This window comes from Hyaena hyaena, unplaced genomic scaffold (assembly GCF_003009895.1).
Source record: "Hyaena hyaena isolate Hyena2069 unplaced genomic scaffold, ASM300989v1 scaffold_87, whole genome shotgun sequence".
Taxonomy (NCBI): Eukaryota; Metazoa; Chordata; class Mammalia; order Carnivora; family Hyaenidae; genus Hyaena; species Hyaena hyaena.
This window is the reverse complement of record NW_024080718.1, coordinates 205,720-231,289: the sequence shown is the minus strand read 5'-3', so window position 1 is coordinate 231,289 and position 25,570 is coordinate 205,720. Positions and strand designations below refer to the sequence as shown.

The following is a 25,570-nucleotide window of genomic DNA, read 5'->3' as shown; positions in this document are numbered from 1 at the left end:
TAATAAATATATATTATACTAACATAAAACCTAAAAATAAAATCAGCTTCTCCAAAAAAGTGTTTGGGTGATGCCTAAATTAGAAGATCTACTAAAATATTTAATCAGGGAACACAGCATAATCAGGAAAACATTAATAGAGAATTAGTGATCTGCTTAATTCCTGATCATGCTCAGCACTATGTTGGGATAGAGGGTGACTTATAGAAACCCAACTCAACTACAGAACCCCAACTTAAAAGAAAGATGATACCCACTGTATCTAAGGCTTAATCAGAAGAATCTAACACATCGAGGCACTTCAGAAGTAAAATTAGCACCGCAACAAAAATCTGAAGACAAAGGAGCTCACACTTTTTTCTCACATAATAAATTGTACAGTAAGAGTCTCGCATGGTTAGAGTGTTCAAGTTACCAATTAATTAGTTTAGCTGAAGAGCCAATGGTACAAACTGTAGCCTTTTCTTGTGACTTTCTCTTAAATTAACAAACTTTTGGTATCCATCTTGTATGCTTTTTCTGTAACACTAAGAAACTCAAAGGAGACTGTTATCAAAATGTCTTACTTAGTCTAATAAGGGAAGAAATTATCTTGATTATATTATGCAAGGAATTTAAAAATGGGCATTTGGAGGTACATAATTTTGATTAGAGAGACAGAATGAGGCTAGCTATTAAATACCATCATAATTATGTACCCAAGAAGCTATAATCTCAAATTTTTCTCTCCTTTACAGAAATTACGTGAAATTTCTTTTATATGACTGGTAAAAAATATTGAGAACTATTTCCATACTCTAATCATCCCTTGAATAAAAAAATACCAAAATACAAAAGTGTGAACAAAATACTTAGAATCCTTTAGAAGTATAGAAGAATATATAATAACATGGATAAGATATATAAATATATCTATATCTCTCTACATATATATAAACAAATATAAACAGAAAAAATATGCTACCAAAAATGTGGCACAGTTTGATCCCATTTTAGGAAAATTATATAGGCACCAATAAAAAACTAGTGGGGTACTATAAAATATTAACAGTGTTACCTCTGAGTGATGGAATTCACATTTTAGTTTATGGACTGGCCAATATATGACTTCACACTTAAGTAGGTGAAACTTCATGAATTATAGTAGCAAACACAGTGCAGGTGTCCTGCAGCAGATACCATAAAATGTTCCCCTATTATCCGCTTATTCTGTGGGTTGCCCTGGTTGATTGGCTTTATATTTTTTTCCCACCATGATAAGTGTATTCTTTAATCCCCATCTCCTATTTCACCATTCCCGCTACCCACCTTCCTCTGGTAACAACCATCAGTTCGTTCTCTATAGTTAAGAATCTGTTTCTTGGCCTGTCGCTTTTTTTTTTTCCTTTGTTCAGTTGTTTCTTATATTCCACACAAGTGAGAGCATATGGTATTTGTTTTTCTCAGACTCACTTATTTCACTTACATTCTCTAGCTTTATCCATGTCATTGCAAATAGCAAAATATCAGGCTTTTCATGGCTGAATAATATTCTCTCTCTTACACACACACACACACACACACACACACACACACCTTCTTTATCCATTCATCTATCCATGGAGACATGGGCTGCTCCCATAGTTTAGCTATTACAAACAGTACTGCAGTAAACGAAGGAGTGCATGTAATCCCTTTGAATTAGTGTTTTTGTATTCTGGGGGTAAACACTCAGTACTGGAATTAATGGATCATATGGTACTTCTATTTTTAACATATTGAGGAACCTCCATACTGTTTCCCACAGTGACTGCACCAGGTAGCATTCCCACCACCCGTGCAAGAGGGTCCCTGCTTCTCCACATCCTCACCAACACTTGTTGTTTCTTATGTTGTTAACTTCTGACAAGTGTGAGGTAGTATCTCAGTGTGGTTTTGACTTGCATTTCCCTGATGAGTGGTGTTGAGCATCTCTTCCTGTGTCTGTTGGCCATCTGTATGTTTCCTTTGGAGAACCGTCTGTTCATGTCTTCTGTCCATTTTTAAAATGGATTGTTTTTTAGGTGTTGAGTTGTATCAATTCTTTACAGATTTCAGATACTAACCCTTATTGGACATGTCATTTGCCAATAGCTTCTCCTATTCAGTAGGTTTTCTTTCAGTTCTGTTGATTGTTCCCTTTGGTGTGCAGAATTTTTTTATTTTGATGCAGTCCCAAAGGTTTATTTTTTATTTCCCTTGCCTCAGGAGAAATAATCTATAAAAATGTTGCTACAGCTTGTGTCAGAGAAATTATTGCCTGTGCTCTCCTCAAGGAATTTTATGGTTTCAGGTCTCATATGTAGATCTTTAATCCATTTTGAGTTTGTTTCTGTGAAACAGTGGCCCAGTTTCATATTTTTACATGTGGCAGTGCAGTTTTTCCAATACCATTTGCTGGAGAGACTATCTCCCATTGTATATTCATTCCTCTTTTGTCAAAGATTAATTGACCATCTAATTGTGGGCTTATTTCTGGGTTTTCTGTTTGGTCTTCTTTCTAAAAGGAACTCACTGCAGTTCTAAGCCCAGAGAAAAGGTTAACTTCAACGACACCAATGAGAAGAGTAGATACAGACAGAATATACAGGAGGTTCCTGATTATTAAGTCTTCAGTGAGGTATTGATCCAGTGACAAGTCTTAAGCTGTATGCCCCCTTTTAGTAATCAAACGGACCTACTCCTAGGGCTGACTGTAAGTTCGTTCATTCACTCATCAAGCATTCACAGAGTTCCTACTCTATAGTAGGCTCTGTATTACTGGGGCTGAGTATAAAAAATGACATCATGTCTTCCCTCGAAGAGCTCACAGTCCATTTGGAGAGAGATAACAGATGCACACCATGCAATACATGCCCAGAGTATCTCAGGAGCACAGAGGAGGCCCACTTGATCTAACCTGGGGCGACTGCAAACAGCTTGGTGTTGCTGGAATGTGAAGAATAACTTGAGAAGTGTTGAGAGATGATGCTGGAAAAGTAGACTGGAGGTAGAATCATGGAGGTCTACTCTATTTTGATAAGGAATTAACACTTTTTCACTGCATAGATAATGGAAGAGTATTTAAAAGACTTTACTACTGAAGTTACATGCTGCATACAGACTTCATTCGTACCAGGACACCACCAACGTAAAAACTTTGTAACCTGTGAATACTATTGAAATGTTTATGGTCTCCTACCATCCTCCTTTGTATTTGGGCATTTGCTCTGGAATGATGAACAGAATGTTCTCAGGTGAGTTAAAATTTGTGTCCACAAATTTCTTAGTCTAGATTAGGTTAGAAATAAAATTTCTTAGGTGAGAAATAATTGATTCTTGATTTCATATATGGTAAATACTGAATGTGAAGTTGTGATTGATAAGAAAGTCTAAAACAACCCTCCCATTTCCTCCCCAAATTCTTAGAATAAAGCCTAAAACACAGTGTTGACCATGACCTCCTAGACCCTAGGAGACCTACTACCTGCCTTCTGTCTCGACCTCCTCCCCCTTGGCTCACTTCTCTCTCTTCACAACTGTCCTTGCTGCTGCTTCTAGGATAATCTCTACTTCTGAAATATTGCCTTGAAATAGTTCTACTACCACAGTCTGGCATGGCTTGCTCCTTCATTTTATTTAAGTTTCTCCTCAAAATCACCTTCTCAGAGACTCCATCATTATTAGGGAAATGCCAATGACGACCACATGGAACATATCACTCATGACCACAAGTGACTTACTTAACTTCATTATGTCTTAGTATCCTTACCTATAAAACAGGGTAATAGAATGGTTATCATTACTAAAGAAAGAACTTAATTATAGAGAGCTAGGGCTAATGGAGGGAGGTGGGTGGGGATGGGCTAAATGAGTGATGGGTATTAAGGAGGGCATGTGTTGTGATGAGCACTGGGTGTTGTATTACTATAACTGATTAAACACTAAATTCTACCCCTGAAACTAATATTGTACTGTATGTGAACTAACTAGAATTTAAGTAAAAATTTGAAACATGGAAGGAAGGAAGGCAGGAAGGAAGGCACGCAGGAAGGAAGGAAGGAAGGAAGGCAGGCAGGCAGGAGGAATTTAGCTCTTTGCCTGGCACGAAATTATTATACAACAACAACATCATTTCCCGCCATAAAAGATGTCCATCTCAGTGGCTGTAAGCAATTGGAATTCTTTAGGTAGTTTTTCTATGACCCATTTCCTCCACACCCAATTTTAAAACATGGACCAGTTTAGAATCTTATAGTTATTTCTGTAGTTTGGTCAAACTAAAGATGTGCTAGGAAAATCTTGTAACCACCAAACTTCCAGTGAGGACAGCACAATTTAATGTTGTATTGGCTCTAGCCACCAACTTAGGAGACTGGCCAGATGAGAAGAGTAAAAATAGCCCCTGCCATCTATTGAGGGCTTCCTCTAAGCTAAACAACTTAGACACATCATCTCGCTGATTCTTCACAACTAGCTTGGGAACTCAACATGTTCAAGAACTCCAGAAAGTAGGCTTACTGTACTGTTTTGAACTCTGGGCCTGAGCAGGACTTGCTATAGAGAGGATATTCAGATAGTTATTAGCAAATCCTGAGAGTAGATTTGCACTGCACTACCAGCTAGGACACGTCCTTTTAAAACAAAACAAAAACACAAAAAGCAAAATTTGTCTTTCATATTCTAAATGCTTTATCTTATAGTAAAAATCCCAGGCCTTTATTGCTGTGAAACCCATGTGGTCCCTTCTAAAAATTGCTATAGTAACATCTCTAACTCAAAAGGATCAAACTCTGCAGCGCTGCTGGCTCACGGTGCTCCCAGCACATTCAAAGATGAACCTTTCACTGAATTAACCTGTTTTCCATCTGGACTATGTAGCTGGAGACCCAGGGCATCCCTCCTTGCAGAGGTCCACACCCTCCCAGAGTGCTCTCGGCCCAAGAGATCTGCTCCAGCTGCGTATAGTCTAGGGATCTAGAGGACACTCCAGGTGCTCCAATGACCTGGAAGAATCCCAGATGAATAATAATACTGACTCATAACAAAGGCCCTTTATACAGTTCTTACTCTATATTAGGCAGCATCTACTTTCAGTTTTACATGTATTTGCTCATTTAATCAGCATAACTACTACATGGGGTAGACATAAGGCTTGCAGTCTGACCAAATCCTGTAATTGAGACTTACAAAAGTCAACACATGACATCTATATGCAAACTGATGATGCACAACAAGGTTAAGACCAGAGCAGAAATCCCCAAAGGTCCCTACCAGTAAGAGAGTCAAAGGCTCCCAGTGGCCAGACCCCCTGAATTTGATCAACTAGGACACCCCCTTTTCCAATCCAAAATGCCATTTCTCCAGAAGCAATAAGTGAAGCGGAAGAACACAAAGGAGTACTTAAATTTCGTCACATCCCACACCTGGACTACTTCTCATCAAGTTTACTGGCCTGCACGCAATTCTCAGACCTATCTTATATCCCATCACTTAACATCGAGGGCACCCTACCCCCTCTGGGCTTTCAACATAGCCAAAACTTCCTCTTGGAACTTCTTCCTGTCTCAGATGTCTCCCGGTCATCTCCCTCTGGTCTCTCTCTGTTTACAACACTCTGTGAGGGTTTCCTATCCCATGCAATTACTGGTTTCGTTTTTATTTTGTCCACCTCCTCTTTGAACTTTTAGCATCTAGAGACCACGGGTGACGTTTGCTTTCCCAGTGTCTGATGAAGAGCTGACTGGGCTGCTGCAGCCCTGCAATAATGTTTACTCACTGAATGACCTAAGGAAACCATGGCTCCCAGTGAACAACACAGCATTTCTCACCACCCACCTTCTCACCACCCACTGAAACAATGCCCTCGCAGAACCAGTGGGATCCTGCAAGGATTAGAAATGGAGGGGGTCCCTGAACCAGCGGGAGCTGCCTGGTTAGTAAGGAAGAACTTACAAGAGAACCCTTTCTGGGAGCTTTGCTTCCAGCCCTGGAATGCAAACTTGTATCCATTACAATGAAACAATAACCATCACTACCACCTATGATCAAGGCTTCCATTTAAATCCTTGGGACTTCTCACTTCATTAATATCCAAGTTCGTGAATAGCTTTTGAAGTTCAGTGAAAGGCTGCTCACAATGATTGGAGCAGAGTTTCTGTTCTGAGAGTTACTTTTTCTCATAGGGGTAAATCACACTTGGTTTTCCTTTATCCTTCTAATAAATGCTGTTTAAAAGGCTAGAGGCATTGAAGGTAAAGAGGGAAAGATACATCTAGAAGTTGTTAATCAATACGGAATTTCTCCAGGCGCCTGTATGACCTCAGCGTTTTTCACATTTCCACAGGTCTCCTTGGAGACAGTTGCTATGATCACTCAGTGTCCCTGGTGAAAAATCTTCAAAATGTGGATCGCTGCTTTTATTCCCTTTCATCTCCTCTTTATTAGCTGTTTTGCACTCACCCATAGTTTATTTCTCTATGAATGCAATCTGCTCGTAATTTTTTTATCCGTAATATTCCAAACAGAATAGCCCCCTTCTTTTGGTTCCTCTGGAAAGGCTCATATTTGGAGTATAATATTTGGCAGTCCATTAGGAATATCATTAGACTTTTAGGTTTCCTGATTCCCTGAAATAAAATAATTCATATGACAGTCCACCATACCTACCTCCTCTTTTCCAAAAATACTAATTTGCTCTAGAAGAAACTAAGCATCAACAATGAGAACACTCGACCTGTTGTATTATGTTACTTATTTAACAAGCTTGGCTTGGAATATTTCAAGATTATTTTCTAAATGTATGTATCTTTTCTATTTCCTCTTTTGACTTAGGTTAATGTAAATATACTTTTTTGGCTCTAAATGCATTATTCACATTTCAAACACCTAAATTATTTCCTTATGGCTAATTTCTTACAAATATATAAAAAAAATTTACTCAAAATTCTGAGTAAACCATAACAAAACTGCTCATTAAATGGGGAAAGCTAAAATGCATTATCAGAAAAAATATTTAGCACTGTCCAAGCAAGATCATCTGCTTTTACTGAAATCTAGAATTCAAATGTAAAAAATAAAACAGATCATGGGGGGGGTGGAGGGGTGGGGGGGTTTCCAAATCCTAATTAGGTAAATCTGCAGAAGAGGGAACCCATCTAGAAAAAATATATATGGTAAAATGGATCACAGACAGACACTTGTGTGGCTTTCCTTGAGCTACCATATATTTTTTTTTTTTTTACAAATAGTTTATTGTCAACTTAGTTTCCACATAACACTCAGTGCTCATCCCCACAAGTGTCCTCCTCCATGCCCATCCCCCCTCCCCCCCACATCCATCAGTCCTCAGTTTTTGTAAGCATTGAAGAGTCTCTCATGGTTTGCCTCTCTCCCTTTCCCCCACCATTTCCCCCCTTCTTCTCCCCCTTGTTCCTCCGTCAAGTTCCTCCTAATCCTCCTATATGTGCAAACATATGATATTTGTCCTTCTCTGCCTGACTTATTTCGCTCAGCATAACACCCTCAAGGTCCATCCATGTTGCTACACATGGCCAGATTTCATTTTTTCTCATTGCCATGTAGTATTCCATGGTATAGATAAACCACATCTTCTTGATCCATTCTTCTGTTGATGGACACTTAGGCTCTTTCCATGTTTTAGCTATTGTGGAGAGTGCTGCTATGAACATTGGGGTACACGTGCTCCTATGCCTCAGCATTTCTGTATCCCTTGGGTAAATTCCTAGCAGTGCTATTGCTGGGTCATAGGGGAGTTCTATTGTTAGTTTCCTTAGGAACCTCCACACTGTTTTCCAGAGGGGCTGTACCAGTTTACATTCCTACCAACAGTGGAGGAAGGTGCCCGTTTCTCCACATCCTCGCCAGCATCTAGAGTTCTCTGATTTTTGAGCTACCATATTTTTGAAAAGAGGAGCAACTCACAGGCAAAGAGCAAATCTTGAAAGGAGGGAATGGCCGTGCAGCAGGGTTACTTATCAATCATGTCAACAGCGGCAACACGATACAAAGCCCTTTTATTAGTACAGGTAATAAATTAAAGAATGTAAATATTTTTTCACATGAAAAAAGAAAGTGCTACCTAAATTTCAGCTAGTGATCTGTATAGTTAATATTACTAAAATGCAGATTTTAGGGGCACATGGGTGGCTCATTTGGTTAAACGTATGACTTTGGCTCAGGTTATGATCTCCCAATTTGGGAGTTCGAGCCCCGCATAAGGCTTCTTGTTGTCAGCTCAGAGCCTGGGGCCTGCTTCAGATTCTGTGTCTCCCTCTCTCTCTGCCCCTCCCCTGCTAGTGCTCATGCTCACATGCACTTGCACTCTCTCTCTTTCTAAAATAAACATTAAAAACATTTTTAAAATAAAATGTAAATTTTATAAATAGTTAAACATTAGAAATTGATTCTTCTGAACCTATTTTAAACATTTCTTTAACATACAGAGTTAAATCACAAGGGATCTATGGAGCCTGTGACTATTAATGAATCAAGTGAGGTTGCTAAACACAAGAAATAAATAGCTGGAATTCATTCACTTGTTCACTCAATCAGCAACAATTACCAAACATTCATTTTGTACCAAGCACTATGGTTGGCATTTGGGATGCAAAAGTTAATCACCCTCAAGACTTTAGTGAAAGAGAACCTGGACAGCTTAGACAGTTAAGCGTCTGACTCCTGATTTCTGCTCAGGTCCTGATCTCATGGTTCACAAGACTTGAGTGCAAAGTTGGGCTCTGCTCTGACAGAGAGGAGCCTGCTTATGATTCTCTTTCTCTCTCTCTCTCTGTCCCTCCCTGCTCATGCTCTCTCTCTCAAAAATAAATAAAATAAAACTAAAAAAAAAAAAAAAAAAAGAATTTAGTGAGAAAGACAGAACTGCAAGTACAAGTAAAACCTTGGATTGCGAGTAACTTGTTCTGTGAGTGTTCTGCAAGACGAGCAAACACCTCTAAGAAATTTTAACTTGATAAAGGAGTGAGGTCTTGCAATTTGAGTAGTATGTGACACCAAACCTCACATGATCACAACTGAGCCTATGGTTCTTGAAATTTGCTTTGATATACAAGTGCTTTGGATTACAAGCATATTTCCCGAATGGATCATGCTCACAAACCAAGGTTTCACTGTATAATAACTGAGGCACAAAACAGAGTATAATTCAGTCTTTAAAAAGGAACAAGTCCTGGGGCTCCTGGGTGGCTCAAGCAGGTAAACATCCAACTCAGCTAAAGTCATGATCTCATAGTTCATGAGTTTGAGCCCTGCACTGGGCTCTCTGTTGTCAGCACAGAGTCTGCTTCAGATCTTACGTCCCCCCACTCTCTGCACTTCCCTTGACTGCTCTCTCTCTCTCTCTCTCTCTCTCAAAAATAAGCATTTTTTTAAAAAGGGGCAAATATCTGATATGAAACACCATTTTATGAAAGTTGCAGTTCCACTGCTGTGGATGTGAAATTCGTTACTGTTGACACAAAACCACTCTTCATACAAAGATGAACCTTGTTCTCCAGAGGCTTCCAGTCTAAGACGGCAGGTAAGAAACAATGACAACTAGTACCTCTCAAATCATCATGGGGAAGGGCCAAGTTCTTAAAATTTGAATCCTTCACAGACTGATACGTTTGAAAAAAAGATACTTTAAAAAATGAAATAAGAATTTGAAATGCTTATCTTAAATTTTTGTATTTATTTCATGGAAGAACAGTAACCTATCTCAGTCCATGGACAAGCACTGTAATAAAGGATTATGATGCTAAAAGTATATAAGCTGCTGTCACATAGAAGGAAATGATCAGTTTTCAAGGAGAGGCACAGACTTAATCTAAGGAAAATCTTTATGGAAGATGTGACCTTTGAACTGTGTCTTTAAAAAAAAATGGAGGATTCTCCAGAAAAAAGCAGTGAGGGGTAGAAAGAAGAAAATTCCAGGCAGAAGGAGTAACACATAGAGGCAGGAAAAGCAAGAATTTCTATCAAGGTGAATAATGAGGGAAAGGAAAGGTCAGTCAAGGAGGGAGCTATAAGCTGAATATGAGCATTATAAACTGAATGGGCACCCATTTGGTGAAATTCCGTATAGACTGAAAAAAGAAAACTGTCGATGCCCTTACCCAGTGTTTCAAATATGATTACAAAAACAATCCAAGGACTGTCACAAGTCTATTTAAGCCCTCTGGGTGCGACTCATTAAATACCACCTTATATTTATGTGTCTTCCTCTTTCTTTGAGTTAGTGTTGCAAAGAGTGAACCTTTGTCATAGCTTTAAAATGATGGAGAAAAATTACCATCGTGCTAGACCTATGTTGTCAGATGTGAAGGGACAGGGTTTATATTCCTCAACCAGTTTTTGGTTTTCATTTTTTGCCATCTTTCCTTGCAGATGGACAAAGCAGAAGAGAATGTGGGCTCTGTCTAGTGCTTTTACCTGCTCTGTGACCTTGGACAATTTGCTTTTAGCCTTCCAGTGTCCTCAGCTACAAAACAGGGATGATAACAAGCTCCTCCTGCCCCCCCCCCCCACCATGGTCACTGTACTTACTGTGAGGATTAAATTAATACAAGTAAAGCACTCATAAAAGTGACTGATCAGTGTCACTGAGTTATTGATATCACTAAAAATAAAAGGAAAGAGATGGAAATGTAATATCCCATTTCCCCCCCAACCCCATAATGTCATTCATATAAGTATCCAAAAGTAACATCCCCAAATTCTAACCCTGTACATCATCCGCTATTTCTTCAACATCACTGTAAATCTAAACATGTATTACAGGTGGAGAAAATAGAGCTAATTATAGGCTTCGGAGCAAAATGACTAAGGCAAATCAATAGAGGAGCTTATTTTCCATCCTGATCCTACCTTAGTTAGCCCTAAAATTAGAAGCCAGTAGTTTGGGGTTATTGAAAGACACTTCCTCTGAGAGAGGAAACCGGAATGAGACACGACTGTTTAGGCAGGCTTTATTTAAAACATTTAGCGCCTCTTAGAAATGTAAAGTAATCAAGGGGATGCTTAAATAGTTTTAAGTCTGAGATGGTTGTCTGGAGTTCACTGAGAGTTTGACAACAACTGGGGACTACGGAATAAGGAACGCGGTGCTGCTTCACACAGGAGCTTAGCAAAGGGACAGAGGAATCTGGGGGCAGGAATGTAAGAGTTTGTCTTAATTTAGCAGCTGTAGAGCTGGCAGTGGCCAAATCAAGTGAAGCCTTTTCAGGGAGAGCAGTTTGGGGCACAGCTGTCTAGACAAAACACCACCACTACAAGGGTGGGCACACAGGCTCCCCAATATCAGCACAAATTCCAGAATACAGCTTTACTACTGAACTTTTACTACTTTAGATGTCACTGGCAAATCAGCAGAAAGATGGAGAACTCTAGAGACCAGGGAATTCCTTGGGCCATCTTAAGGATGGCAAAGGCACTTTGCAAATGCTTTCAGGAGGCTTTCAGTATCCTGGGTAATATTAAGCTTCATTTGCTTTCCCCCTTAACACTTCAAACTTATTGTTTAGTGTATTGTTTCTGGGACCTATTCCATTTTCCTCTGTTCTCCAAACATGTCCACGTCTTCACCCTATAGTTATCAAGACAAATGGAAAATCTCTTTAACCCCGAGGTGGCCCTCTGAGACCAGGCTAGGCTGACCTTTCCACCATTTTCACCTGCCCAAGAGCTGACCTACAGGAAATAAGTACAAGCATTGTCCCTTAAAGGCAAAAAAAAAAAAAAAAAAAAAAAATCATATACCATCACCTGCAGAGAGAATACAAAAGCACAAGAGAAAATATTATGACGTCTATAACCATGACATCTATAACCTCACCACTGCGTAAGTGCTGTCATTATGTTTTTAACCTCTTAACTCTGATGTGCTACCATGTCTCATTGCTAAGACATTACTGTGAGGCTCCATCTATTTTTTTCCTCAACAATGTTCCATGACTTCAATGTGTTTCAAAATACCAAGCATTACTGTAACTGGAGAGAGACTGTGGACAGTGACATCTCAATGCTTACAAGTTCAAAATGAGGCCAACGAGGGTAGGGAAGGAACTAGGCTACCCGTTGTTAGTCTGGAATGATCAATAATCAAGTACAGTTAGAAGGATAGTCAACTAAAGAAAATAAAACAGTAGGTTACATACCAGTGACTATGAGGTAGGAATAAACTCAGAACGGAAGGCATAGACCTATTTAGTTAAAATGATTAGGCTACCAGAGATTGAGCAAAACAATTTCCTGCTAATAATATTTGACTATTTATCGCCTCTTGGCCTTTTGGCTGAGATCAAGTGTAGTATCTGCTCGTATCAGTTTAATATCTGATTATATAAAACACCTACTAAGTAGCAGTAATCTTGCCAAAATGATAACTTCCAGGTCTTCAAGTTAGATTTTGAACTTAACCTTGTTCAAGTCATTCAATCACCCAATCAAGCATTCATAAAATATCTCTTAATTATGCAACACTGCATTTGACTTCCTGGAGTAAATAAAAGACAAACAGGGATTGAAACCCCTTCCTACAGAAATTTATAGTCTGATGGTTAGTTTTGTGACAACTTGGATAGGATATAGTACCTGGTAAATTAATCAAATGTTAATCTAGGTGTTGCTGTGAAGGTATTCTGTGGGTGTGTAACATCTACAAACAGACGACATGAAGTAAGGGAGATTAGCCTCTATTCTGTGTGGGCCTCCTTATTTGAAAAACCAAAAGGGCAAAATCTGAGGTTTCCCAGGGAGAAGAAGGAATTCTGCCTCAAGGCTGCAGCATCAATTCCTGCCTGAGTTTCTAGCCTGCTCTCCTGCCCTATAGATTTAGAACTGCTGAAACCTGGGGCGCCTGGGTGGCTTAGTCGGTTAAGCGTCCGACTTTCGCTTAGGTCGTGATCTCGCGGTTCGTGGGTTCGGGCCCCGCGTCGGGCTCTGTGCTGACTGCCAGCTCAGAGCCTGGAGCCTGTTTCAGTCTGTGACTCCCTCTCTCTCTGACCCTCCCCTGCTCACGCTGTCTCTCTCTCTCTCTCTCCTAGAAATAAATAAAAACATTAAAAAATTTTTTAAAAAAAACTGCTGAAATCTATACCACTATGGATTCTCTGTTTCTCTGGAGAACCCTGACTGATAAGCACTCTTAAAAACAATTAGAAGCAAGCAGTAAATGGGAAGAACAAACTGCTATAAAGATGCCTTATAAAGGTACATCCAAGAGTGTACACTCAAGTATTTCCAGTATAACAGCATAATTTCTAGAGTGGAGCTAAGTACAAAAGACAATAGGATTAAAGAAGGATTGCTTGTATTTGACTATAGGGCAGTGACAAACAGTCCAAAAGACCTGTGAGTTGAAAGGATACAAAGGGGATTTCTTACAGAAAGGGGAAAAGCACCCGCAACGGAAAAGAGATGCTAGAATGCAGAGTAAATGTATTGAAGCATAAACTAAAAAGTCAGAATAGAGATCAAGGGATGAAGCAAATGACAGGATAGGAGATAAAGTGGGTTGCATACAAAAGGCCAAGTCTGCATGTAAGAAAGATAAGATCATGCAAGACAAGGCTTAAAGTGTATTAAACCCTAATAAATGTCATACTTGTTCAATTTTTGTTGATTTTTATAAACACATAAATGAATGCTATTGGATTACATTAAATGGTTACTGTAAAGATATAGCTAAAATGAAAGGCAGAACAAGTTCAGCAATGTGGCAGGATACAAGATCAATATACAAGAATCAATTCTGTTTTTATATACTAACAATGAACAATCTGACAAAATTAAGCAAATCCCATGTACACTATTATACAGCTAAAAGAATCTCTCGGAAAAACTTTAACAAGTATAACACTTTTACACCAAAAACTATAAAACACCATTGAAAGCTATTAAAGATCCAAATAAATGAGAAGACACTGCTTGTTCATTGATCTTAAGACTTACCTATTGTTAAGAAGGAAATAATCTCCATATTGATCTAATGATTCAACACAATCTGTATCAAAATCTCAAGTAGTTTGATTTTTTTTGCAAAAACTGTTAAATTGGTCCTAAAATTCATATGGAAATGGAAGCAATCCAGGATAGGAGGGGGAAAAAGAAACAAACAAACAAAAACAACTATAGGGGAAAAAGTTGGAAGACTTACACTTCAAAATTTATTACAAAGCTAAAGTAATCCAGACAGTGTGGTACCGGCATAAGGATATACGTATATATCAATGGAAGAGAACTGAGAGTCCAAATACAAATCCTCACTTATGGCTGATTGCATTTCAACATGGAGGACAAGACAATTGAAATAGTCTTTTCAACAAATGGTGATGGACAACTGGATATGCACATACAAAAGAATGAATCTGGACCCCCACCCCACGCTTTACAACTTAACACAAAATGGATCAAAGGCCTAAATGTAACAGCTAAAACTATAAAACTCCTAAAAGAAAACATACAAGAAAATATTTATGACCTTGGTTTAGGCGATGGTTTCTTAGATATGGGACTAAAACCCCAAGTGACAAAAGAACAGGTAAGCTGGACTTCTTAAAAATTCAAAACCTTTATGCCTCACAGGATACCATCAAGAAAATGATGAAATACTCAGAATGGCAGAAAGTATCTGCAAGTTATACATTTTACGAGAGTGTATGTAGAATGTATAAAGAATTCTTACCATTTCAACAATAAAGAAAAATAACTCAATTTAAAAATAGGCAAAGGGTTGCCTGAGTGGCTCAGTCAGCTGAGTGTCCAACTTCAGCTCAGGTCATGATCTCACAGTTTGTGAGTTTGAGCCCTGCGTTGTGCTCTGCGCTGACAGCTCAGAACCTGGAGCGTGCTTTAGATTCTGTGTCTCCCTCTCTCTCTGCCCCTTTCCTGTTCATTCTCATTCTCTCTCTCTCTCAAAAATAAACATTAAAAAATTCTTTAAATAGGCAAAGAATTTGAATAGACATTTCTCCAAAAAAGATATACAAATGTCCTTTAAGCACATGAAAAGATGCTCAGTATCATTACTCACCAGAGAATGTAAATCAAAACCACAATCAAGTATCACTTCACACTCATTAGGATGGCTAAAATCACAAAGTCAGATAATAGCAAATATTGATGAGGATGTAAGAAAATTAGCACCCTCATATATTTCTGGTGGAAATATAACATGGTACAGCCACTGTGGAAAACAATTTGGTGATTTCTTCAAAATGCTAAACCCAGAGTTACCAATGACTTAGCAATTCTACTCCCAAGTATATGCCCAAGAGAATGGAACATACAATATGTTCACAGGAGCAGCATTCATAACAGTAAAAAAAACAAAAAAAAAAAACCAAACATCCAAATGTCCATCAATTGACAGATGGATAAACAGTATGGTATTTCCATACAATGGAATGTTAGTCATAAGAAGGAATGAGGTACTGATGCATGCTACAACAGAGATGAACCCTGAAAACACGTGCTCAGTGAATAAAGCCAGTCACAAAAGATCAAATATTTATAGGATTCCACTGATAGGAAACATCCACAAGAGACTAATCCATAGGAACAGATAGATTAGTGATTGCTTGGGGCTGGGCTGGGGTTAGGATAGGCCATGGAGGAGAGCAAAATGGGGGTGACAGCTAATGAGTAAGAATTTTCTCTTTGGGATGTGGAAAATGTTCGTAGTTTAGATTGTGGCACACTCTGAATATACTAAAAACCACTGAACCACTTTAAATGTATGAGTTTCATGCAATGTGAAATGTATCCCAATAAAGCTGTAAAAATTGGGAGATATGATGCAGTTGGACAATCAAACTGGCTTAAGCAGAAAACCTTTTCAAAATAGAGAAGATGCGTTAGAGGAAAGATGCTACCAGAAATGGAGAGAAATAAAGTGTGGGACCTTGCTGTCTCTTCAAGGTGGGTCATTCCATGCTCAACCCCTCAGGAATAAACAGGTAGCCCAACCTCCCAGGAATCTGATTCTGAACAGTCACACAAGGACTAAAGGCACTTGGAGTGGTTACCTGAATGTTAATACCTTAGAGGCACTGTCTTTGGATTCTTGTAACTTGGTTCCCCAGAACTATTCCAGATCCTGGTTTTCAATTCTCCTTCAATTCTGTCTCCCATAATTAGAGTTCTACAATTTCGGTAAGTTCTGCCCTCCTTGTTTAGGTTACCCCAAGTCAGTTTCTGCTAGGAAAAAAATGGATTATTTTTGAATATTCAGGGAAGGCCACTGGATGCATATAAGAATCATGAGATTTACTGAGGCCAAGTGTGAGACATAGCTAATTTCCCCTGAAGAATTTCTGACACAGAACACTCCTTTAGGAATTCACCTAGTGATACTGATAGGTTACTGTAACAAATTGTTGTTCTGACTTCACCAGGCAGAGACCACAGAAATTCTTTTCAGTGACATTGTGTTCACTATGCCTTTAAGCAAACCAGATAGAGATACAAATATTGTTACATTTAACACTTTTGTTTTAGGTTTCAAATGTAGTGTCTTACACTTTAAAAAGAAGGTAAATTCAGTCACTAGGATACTGCTGACAAATCTTACATACCTAACAATGTTTTCTCAAATTTGAATAATGGATGCATTTTTTTAAATACGAAAAAGTCCTGGAAAAATGGAAAAACCTCAACTTGAGAAACCTTGTATCACAACTTCAGTTTCATAATGGTTATTAATATCATTTGATTATAAAAGCAAAAGTGTGAATGCAAACAATTCAATGTGCAACAAGAGGTGAATGGATAAACAAAATGTCAGGTCCATACAGTGGAACAATGATCAGCAATGAAATGAATTACTAACATGCTACAACCTGATAAACCTCCAAAACATCATGCTAAGTAAATGAAGCCAGATCCAAAAGATCACAGAGCGCTCGATTCCATTTATGTGAAATGTAGAGAAAAGGCAACTTTATAGAGCCGGGCTGAAGATCAGTCGGTACCTGGAACAGCCAGCTAGACCAAGGGTGAACAAAATAAAGACAGGAGGGATTTGGGGGAGGGGGTAACAGGTATGTTTTCAACCTAGACTGAACCTCCCCGTTAGCCTGGGAAGAGCCAAACCACAAACCCCAGACTGCAGGGGTGGCTGCACAACTCTATAAGTTTACTGAAATCACTGAAATGTACATGTAGCAACAAGTGACTTATACTAGCAACAGGTGAATTATACGGTATGTGAATTAGAGTTGAATAAAGCTTTTGGTGGGGAGGAGTAAATGCAAGGCAACATTATGTCAACATTATGTAATCTAAAATACCCCCCTTTGGAATCACAGAGAAAACTTTTAAAGTATTTAAATACAAATTTACGGAGAATTCAGGGACCTCTGAGAATGCTCTCATAGATCCCTACATAGCTAAGAAAAATTGCCTCAAGGGCATAAGACAATCTTGGCAAAGTTTTCTGGGGACCTAAACATTCTTACCCTCTTTTGCATATGCACAAAAAAGATGAAACAAACAAAAAAAATCAGAAATGTTTTATACTCATTTTAATGACAATCCTTCCAGAGTGACTTATACAAAGTCCTATGTCTTTCTGTTATATTTTCATTTATCCTCATGCATTTAGTATTAAAACAAGACTAAAAATACATGTTTTAAAAAATAACCTATAGTTCTTCACCTTTGTATTTTTTTTAAGCCTATCAACTGCAGGAACTCCTATCTCTCTTCCAGTAAAAACTCTGGGACCCCTTGCTAGGTTGTATTAACTTTTGCTTATTATAAACAGCAAAACTGATTTTCCCAGTTTGTGCTTTTCCTTGTTTTATCTTCTTTTCTTTTTCTATTTTTCCTGTTATAGAAGTTACTAATTGTAACACAGTTGAAAATTTCAGTCTTCTTTCTAGGTTGTTTACCTTCTAGTTTCAAGGCTGCAAGTTATCATTCTCCCATGGGTCTGACTGATTATAATCTTTTAAAACACAATGCACTTGAGCGTGCGCTATCTCCATGACTCAGGCACATCTCCCAAACACAAAGTATCACATTTTGCTGTGTTGCCTCTCCCACATAGCAAAAGAGCTCACTGAGTTATGTGGGAGTGTCTGTCACCCATTAATGGCCCTAGGCTGCTGAAGCTTAAATCCTTCCTCTGTTGTCATCCTGTCTGCTGTCATTTCTCACATCTGTCTGTGGGTCTATTTATAGCTAGCACCCTTTTCTCCTTTAGGATGTACTGACTCCATTGTTCTAGGATTAGGAAGCTAACTTACTAAACTTACTGGTTTAGAGTTATATATAAATCAAAGCTGGGGTTTGAGGTTTTGAATACTTTTTAAACTCCCCAGTATGTAAAACTGCATGAGCCCTGGTACCTTCACATGGCTTTTTCAAAAACATGCTGGTGCAGGGCACCTGAGTGGCTCAGTTGGTTAAGCATCTAACTTTGGCTCTCACAGTGCGTGAGTTCAAGCACCACATCAGGCTCTGTGCTGACAGCTCAGAGCCCAAAGCCTACTTCAGAATCTGTGTGTCTCTCTCTGTCTGCCCTTCCCCGTTCACCCTCTGTCTCTCTGAAAAATAAATAAAACATTAAAAAAAAATCAAAAACACGCTGGTGCTTTACCAAGATAGTGGAACACCCCATACTACCATGCTGGGACTCCTCTGCTCAGCTCTAACTCAGCTCTTAAGGAAATCAAAAATAGTGACAGCCTAGCTGCCAGTTAACTTGGACACAGGCAGCCACTACCTCCTCCTCTGCCCAGACTTTGATGAATGATTGTAACAGATTCTTCTGTTAACTGAACATAGCATGCTTCAGAGTTCTTTTTGACAACCCTCTAGTAAGAACCTAACAATGCAGAATTGTCACTTTGGTAAAATCCAGAACCATGGCCAAAAGCAGAGGAGGTCCACAGGCATTTCTTGATTAGGAACTGTAGCTTTTTTTCTAATTTTTACAATCTAATTAACTAAATTTAAAATGCATAATGCCACATCAGCTTCCCTGGAAGGATATAAGCAAAATTGGTGCCAGTGTTTCCGCTGTGTGGAAGGAAGGTCATAGACACCGGGAGGGCGAGAGGGAACTTTCCACTCTACCTTAATACTTTTTGGATATTGAAAATGTGATTGTATTACTTTGACAAAAATAAATAGAATCTTTTTTAAAACTGCATTATAGAAGCAAAACTTACGAGGGCATATCAGAAGCCAACTGATGAGGAAAGTGCCACGCATAGCCCCCTCTGGGCCAGGGAGAACAAAACCCACTTCTTAAACTGTTTCACTTTCCGCCCGCAACAGCGGGGCTCTGTCTGATGGTCCCCAAGGCTCTGCTCTGGCTCCTGCTATCATGTCCACATTCCAACAAGAGAAAAAGAAAACAGAGCACAATCCTTCTAAGGACTCAACAAAGAAGTTGCCCAGATCACTTCTGTTCACACACGGTGGCCAACACTTTGTCACAGGGCCATACATAACTGCAAGGGAACATGGGAAATAGTCTTTGGAAGGCCTATGTCCAGCGAAAACTTGGGAGATTTATCACTGAAGGAGAGAAAGGAGCCAGGTGTTGGTATACAAGTAACTGCGGCAACCTTAGCCACAAATGAGTTAACACACAACTGAAGGGTAAGAGTTCTCTCTGGTGGGAGACAACAGAACACATCTCAGGGGCTTCAGGTATATGAATAACCTTTATTTCTTAAGAAATAAAATTACCACATGGGTCTCATTTTCCATTGTTATTCCTTGAAGAGTGTATGTGTGCACATAACATTCACTATGTAAGATTTCACAATTTAAAAACATACCAGCGTGGTTGAAGCTGGGTATGGGCACACGGGGATTTATTATACTATTCCCTCTACTTTTGAGTATGCTTGCAAACCACTAGAACAAAAATTTTATATACACACTTAGCATACATACATATACTTTCATCTTAATATCCTCTCAGACACAGAATACTTATTAAAACCTACATTGTAAAAAGTACTGTCCCAAACGTTTGTATATGGATACGACAAGGAGAGGACTATGTGATCTTTAAAATGCTTACTGTCTAATATGGAGATCATGATTAAAATAATACAGTCTATGACGGAGTGGCAGACAGAAGGAGAAGTACAAGAAGACTCCAGAGAAAGGAGAAGTCCGTTTGGTTTCAGAAAAATGAGGCTGCTATCCTTGGAAATAAGCAAATGTGACAAAAATAGTAAGTACCTAATAAAAAATAATAAACATGCAAACTAATTTTAAGCAATTAGATTTGTGCAGGCCTCTTCATGCAGCTGTCGTTTTGTCTCAAAGTGAAGAATCAAGTTAAGTGCAATCTAAGGAAGTGGAAAGAAAAATAAACTGCTGCTCTACTTTCTACTTGCTACTCTGTAACCAAATCTCATCAATCCGTTTAGGGTGGACTTCTGGACAGGCACGTCAGTCTCCCTGAAGGAGGCAGGGAAGCAAGATGACCGTGGGCATCTGCGGTCAGGCTGCTGGTGTCTGGATCTTCAGTCCACCCTCTGCAAGCTTTGGGATCATGCTATACAAGATGCTCCAGCATTCTGTGCCTCAGTTTCCGTATATAATATTTGGATAATGATAGTATCTACTCACAAGAGATACTGTGAGGCTCATCCTGTTCTTTAACAGTGCCCAGCACATAGTAAACATTCAATACACGTTTGCTGCTGCTGCTGTTACCCATGGCTCTTGAAAATGAGCTCATTAAGTATCCCCTATAGTTCACCGGGGTGGGGGAGGTTATTTCAGACAAACTACAGACCTGAAATTGTGTAAAATATCCTGATGATTGTTCAAAAACCATAAAGGTCAAGCAAGGCAGCTTTGCAAGATAAATCTAGTGAGCCACCAAAACCCAACTTAAAGTTTTACAGAGAACCATGTCAGGCAAGTTACTGCATTAAGTAAAGGATATGAAAATAAATTCTGGCACATTACAGGGCTTAAACAATTCTAATTTACAGAGCTGATTATTCCTCATATGGGTTATCCTCGATGGTAATCTGGTTAATTTTTAATCGCAGGCCCTCTTGTGGCACCCTCCCATTCTCTAGTTCTGTTTCTTCCTAAAGCTGTTGGGAATCCAAGCTGTGGTTAGAAAGATCTCCCAGCAAAGCTCAATCAAGTTGGGAAGGTAGGACTAAAAATGTATTGCGCACACCAGTAAGGAAGAAATGCTAAAACTGTGTGATGCCAACTACGGATAGTCTAGGATTATGGAGAGCACACCGAGGGGCAAAACAACCAGAAAAAAATGACACTGTATGTGGATAAAGCAAAATTTTGCTCCACCTTAAAGCACAAGTACAAATCAGATAGAGAGGGAAAGGAAGAAGCAACAGTGAAGGCAGAAAGATGGGGGAGCTCAGGACGCACGAGCCATGATGAGATCAGACAAGATAACACAGCAAAACAAGTCTGTTTTGGAGAACGGGGGTAAATCAACTTGCATGGCTAAACGTGGGGCTAAACTATGAACGGCTTTTTCTTTAACGATTAAAATCCACTATTGGAATTATTTGTCCCAGGGTTCTTCATTCTCTCAGCATAGAGAAGAAAATAACAGACCGTTTCAGAATAGGGCTTTTGAAGAACAACTAGGAAATTTTTCCAACATAAGGACCTTAATTGTACCCATTTATAAATTCTTAGCACCTAGGACAATAACTAGCATACAGTGTTTTTAAAATGTCCGACAGGGGCTCCTGGATGGTTCAATTGGTTAAGCTTCTGACTCCTGATATTGGCTCAGGTCATGGTCGCCTGGTTCGGGAGATCCAGCCCTGCATCAGGGTCCATGCTGACAGCACAAAGCCTGTTTGAGATTCTCATTCTCTCTCTCATTCTCTGTCTCTCATTCTCTCTCTCCCCCGCCTCCACCCCTCCATGCTCACACACATGCACTTTCTCAGAATAAACTTAAAAATAAATAATAAAAATGCCCACCAAATAAGTGTCTGAACAATGGCCACACAGCAATAGACCAAATCAGCAGGTCATGACTGTCTCTAACAAAAAAAGGTGTCTAAGTCTGATTGAGAGTTCACATTCTATAAACATCAAATGGATGTGTTTCATTACATCCACCACTTCTGTTATTTTTAAGCCTCCTCCTTTGGCATGCATGGTTTTTTTTCAATGATTTCTTTTTTAAGCTTGATGGCTCAGAATTCTAAACAATAATTTCTTCCTTGTAACTTTATTTTTAATTAAAAAAAAAAAACCCAAAGGCAAATGGAGATATGAGGCTTTGCTTAGCTCACAACTACAGACGGAGACCTGTTCTCATCACCAACATTTATTTATCAAAGGAGAGAGAATGGTCCACTGGAGGTAATGGGGAATCTCTTGGTATATCCGGTATACCACCCCGAACCATTATTTATTACATAGTTTTTCTTTCCAAGCTTCCTCCCAACACCTAAAATTAAAAAACAATAAACAAGCCTGGCTAAGGACTTCTATACAAGTTCCAGAAAGTCCTTTGACACTAATACCCCCTTGGTACTTGGTATTGAGATCAGTACTTCATGTTTATCATCAGTTATTTCTAAAGTTAGATATATTGCAACATAGTTATGTGGGGAGTGTTGTATTTTTTTGTTTGTTTTGTTTTTGTTTTAGAGCAGAGATAGTTTAAATGTAAAAAGATACTTCATAGCTACTTAGAGTCTTACTTACAACGTAGAAATTAATAAAAAATCATGGGTACACACCAATAAATATGCAACTTGTGATATTATTATATAGCAAATCTGGTTCCTATTTTTGAGAAAGTAAACTTGATTTCTAAAGAAACTTTAAGGTGTAGCATGTTATACTGTAGTAATTTTCATTGTAATCACAGTAATTCAACTGGTTGGTTCTAAATAAGATAGCAAAAACTACAGTAAAATTTAACCGATGACATGTGGTCAATAATAAATGAAATCTATAAATTCAAGACTCTTCCAACTAAAGTAGTCCAGTCTGAAGCAAGAAAGTCAAGCAGGTATGGCTTCCTTAGCATTGCTTTTGCCAAAAGTTATACCTGAATTCAATCTTACTTAATATATTTTCCTTTTTTAAAAAAACATTTTTGAATGTTTATTTCTGAGACACAGAGTACAAGTGGGATAGGGGCAGAGAGAGAGAGAGAGAGAGAGAGAGAGAAAAAGAGAGAGAGAGACATGAACCATGAGGTCATGACCGGAGCCAAAGTCGGAAGCTTAGCCAACTGAGCCACCCAGGCGCCACAATACATTTTCTTCCTTAAAAAAGTTTTAGGGGTGCCTGGGTGGCTCAGTCAGTTGGGCATCCAACTCTGTTTTGTGCGTTTGAGCCCAAACTGGGCTCTGTACTGATGGTGCGGAGCCGGCCTGGGATTTTCTCTCTCTCTCCCTATCTCTCTGCCCCTCCCCTGCTTGTGCTCTCTTTCTCAAAGAAACTTTTTTTTTAAATATTTAGAACAAAGTTTTAAAGCCATATCTAACAATAGTAAACATGGTAGCACCGGGGTGGTTCAGTCAAGTTAAGCCCCAGACTGTAGGTTTCATCTTAGGTCATGATCTCATGGTCTCATGAGTTTAAACCCTGCTTCTGGCTCTGGGCTGACACTGCAAAGCCTGCTTAAGATTCTGTCTCTCTTTCCCTCTTTCTCTCTCTACCCCTCCCCAGCTGATACTGTTTCTGTTTCTCTAAAATTAAATTAATAAACTTAAAAAAAATGGTAAATATGAAGATTCCAAAAAGATGAACTAAAATACCAATAGACATTTATTAGCTTGTAACTGTTGCTTTGAGTCTTGATTTACACAGCACCACAAATGATTCTGTGTATTTTTTGGTGTCTATTTCAATTCTATAGTATTTATGTAATGCTACATAAATCTTTTAAAATTTTTAACATATCCAGTTTAAAACTCTGCATAATCTAAATTTTAATTTGAGGAAATTTCCCATACAGGAACAGAGACTAAAGTGTCCAGCGAAGTGTCCATTTATCTGGCAGAAGTACACTTTAAAATTATCAGAAAGGAATACAGGAGATGTTCAAGGAAAATGTTCCCATTCAAGATAACATTATGAGTGCTTGGAATGAATACAGAATGCATAATTTTCTTATAAATTAACAATGGGATGTACTGAGCTGACTGTATTAGATTAGATTCCATAACTGCAAAACCAAGCTTTTCACGGCCATATTGGTCTCCACATTTCTGAATGAATTAAAAGGCTTCAAACAAGCTTCCTTTCCAGCACAGGAAATCCTTTTAGGCACCCCCACCCCCACCGCTACCCTGCAAGTATGCGTCATGTTCACAGATTTTCATTTCCCAACCCTTTAAAGGCCAACATTGGCTGTATTTCACAGGAAGTTCTTCCTTTATTCCTCCAATAGTTTGTAGGATAAACTTTGGTTAGATACAAGGTCAGCATAAATTGAGCTCCACTTTCTTATCACAGCATAGCAGCTGCGCAGAGGATGAGGCACCACCAGACCATGTATGCAACCAAACCTTTCTTTTTCTCAGTCTCTGAAATATATTAAGCGGCAGGTGGGTGGGCCTTCTGTGTCTTCTTGTTCTCGGATTTCTGTATTAATATCTAGAAATACCTTTGCAAATCAAGGGAAAAAACTCTATTTCCCTCCCCCAAATCCGAATTCTAACCAAAATGAAGTACCCAGAAAGATCTGTATTAGTTAACTGTGCTCCCAAATTGAATTTGAGGCTCAGAATAAAGACACATGAAAGTGCAATTAAATGGAATCTAATGCAGAAACATTTTACTAAGTGGAGAACACCATAATTTCAATAGGACTGTGGGAAATCATGCTATTTTAAGACACATCTGAAAGAGCAGGCAAGGTAAATTGAGGTTACCAATGGAATTCTTGAGAGCACTAATTTATTTTGGAGGAATTTTCTTTCACCTCCTCCCTAGACAGTACACAGATTTCACTGATGAGAGTGAAAATATCCCTTTGTTCCAAAAAAACAAGCCATTAACAATGTAGTGGTAGTAAATATGAGACCACAATTGGCATGCCCAAACATTATTCTCCTAAGTATAGCTCTAGTGGCCTTGGTTCTCACACTATTATCTTCCCTAAATTTGGCTGCACAAATTGTTATGGGGCACATTAGCCTAATTCCCCAAACAAAAGTAATCTCAATATTTATTCCTATGGAAACTAAATCAAAATAGCACATATGTTCTAGTAGCAGGCTTTATTGTGTCCAGATCTCTTATTTAAAACCAGAAAATCTGACCCTGTCAAAAATGGACAATTCAAGGGTTTCATTTACATTACAAAAGAGTCAGTAACTTATAATGATCTCTTTAGTGTTAATTAACATTCAGTTGACATCTGTTGTACAAACAGAGATCTATCAAATCAGTCCACTCCTACCACCACTGCCCAGAATATGGCCACGCACATGGTGTGGTAACAAGGAGAGGTCCATACACGTTCTATGCGAATAGGGTTCTCTGATCAAGTAAGTTCGGCAAATTATATCCAGAGTGAAGTATTTTCTGATCATACCTGGTCACAGAATCAAGA

At 38.8% G+C, this 25,570-nt stretch overlaps 1 protein-coding gene, 1 long non-coding RNA gene and 1 pseudogene across 2 annotated transcripts in view; 2 read left to right on the top strand and 1 right to left on the bottom strand.

Annotated features, from left to right (window-relative positions):
* The window catches only part of SRGAP1 (SLIT-ROBO Rho GTPase activating protein 1), a 286,653-nt gene that overhangs the window by 207,838 nt on the left and 53,245 nt on the right, over positions 1 to 25,570 (bottom strand). The gene's annotated exons all lie outside the window — the stretch shown is intronic.
* Positions 7,859 to 10,564, top strand: LOC120233166. The gene is made up of 3 exons (XR_005528733.1): positions 7,859 to 8,045; positions 9,450 to 9,556; positions 10,405 to 10,564. It is a non-coding gene; the product is annotated as an uncharacterized LOC120233166 (long non-coding RNA).
* Positions 12,291 to 12,460, top strand: LOC120233192 (annotated as a pseudogene).